We start from the raw sequence: 1,270 nt of genomic DNA on the forward strand, positions 1-1,270 counted from the left end.
GTACAATTATTTAATTATGATTTAAAAGTACTATTTTTAAATTCGTTTTAGTCAATCTTACTTTCAAAAAATGAGAATTATCGTAGAAATTCTCATAGGCATTGAAAATAAAGTGAAAGCAAACGCAAAAGGACTAGGGAACTTGTGTCGAATAGAAAAGCCAAAAGAGAATAATAGCACACCAAGTGTTCAAGTAGATGCTCTCAAAAGTATTTTATTACAAATAAGGGAGAAGGCCTCTATTTATAGTTGAGCTCTCCTAGATTCAACGATACAGATCGTGTAACGCCCCAATTTTCGGAAATTCTATGAATGTTGGCATAGGTTTAATTATGTTAGTGGGCCTCTAGAAGGCCCAAGCTTAAGATAGAACCCGGCAATTTTAGTTAATTTTTGTTCCATAAGAAAAAAGGGGGTGAAATTATGAAATAGAATCTATGTGAAAATGTCTGAAAATGCTATAGGCTAAATTGAAGTGGCCAAATAAATAGGAGTGCAAAATAGAAGGATTTGCATGACAAACCTCCCATTTTACATGAAGTGGCCAGCCATCATGTTGTTGTAGACAAAATGTGCACTTGATATCCATAATTTATGGTACAAATTGATACAAATTGATAATAGGTTAGGTAAATGTTTCATGATAATGGGTTAGGTAAATGTTCCATGATGGGAATTTCATGTCTTTTGTATTAAAGAATTAAATGGATGAAATATGAAATTTTATTAAAAGAAAAAGGGGTGAAAAGAACAAGTTTTGTCCATCTTTGTTCATCATAGCCGAAAGTTAGAGAAGAGGAAGGAGAGGAGAAAGCTCTTGAATGGTCGGTCACTTGGGGAAGAAAATTGAAGGTAAGTTCATGGTAGTTTGCTTCTATCTTGATGTTCATGAGTTCTTCTTGATTCTACCTTAACTCTTGAAGTATATTTTGGTTTTTAGTTGTGTTGTGAGCATTTAGTCATGAATTAAAATGAAGGAAATGGTTGTTGTTTCATGTTCTTTTGATGAAAAAATGGAAGATAGGTGAAGTTGAGCCAAACAAATGAGCATGCATGTGCCTTAGATGTTAAAGGGAAAAATCAGCTAACATGTTGTGCTTAAAATGATGAAATGGAGATTATACTTAAGTAAAATCATAGATATGTGATGATTGATTGGTGATATACATGTTTAAATAACATGCATGCAAGTTATGTGTGAAAGAGTGAATTTGGTAATAAATCTGCTTGGGACAGCAGCAGTAACGTGACTTTGGAAAATCACCATAAA

The sequence above is a fragment of the Gossypium arboreum genome, chromosome 6 (assembly GCF_025698485.1).
Source record: "Gossypium arboreum isolate Shixiya-1 chromosome 6, ASM2569848v2, whole genome shotgun sequence".
In the NCBI taxonomy this organism is placed as follows: domain Eukaryota; kingdom Viridiplantae; phylum Streptophyta; class Magnoliopsida; order Malvales; family Malvaceae; genus Gossypium; species Gossypium arboreum.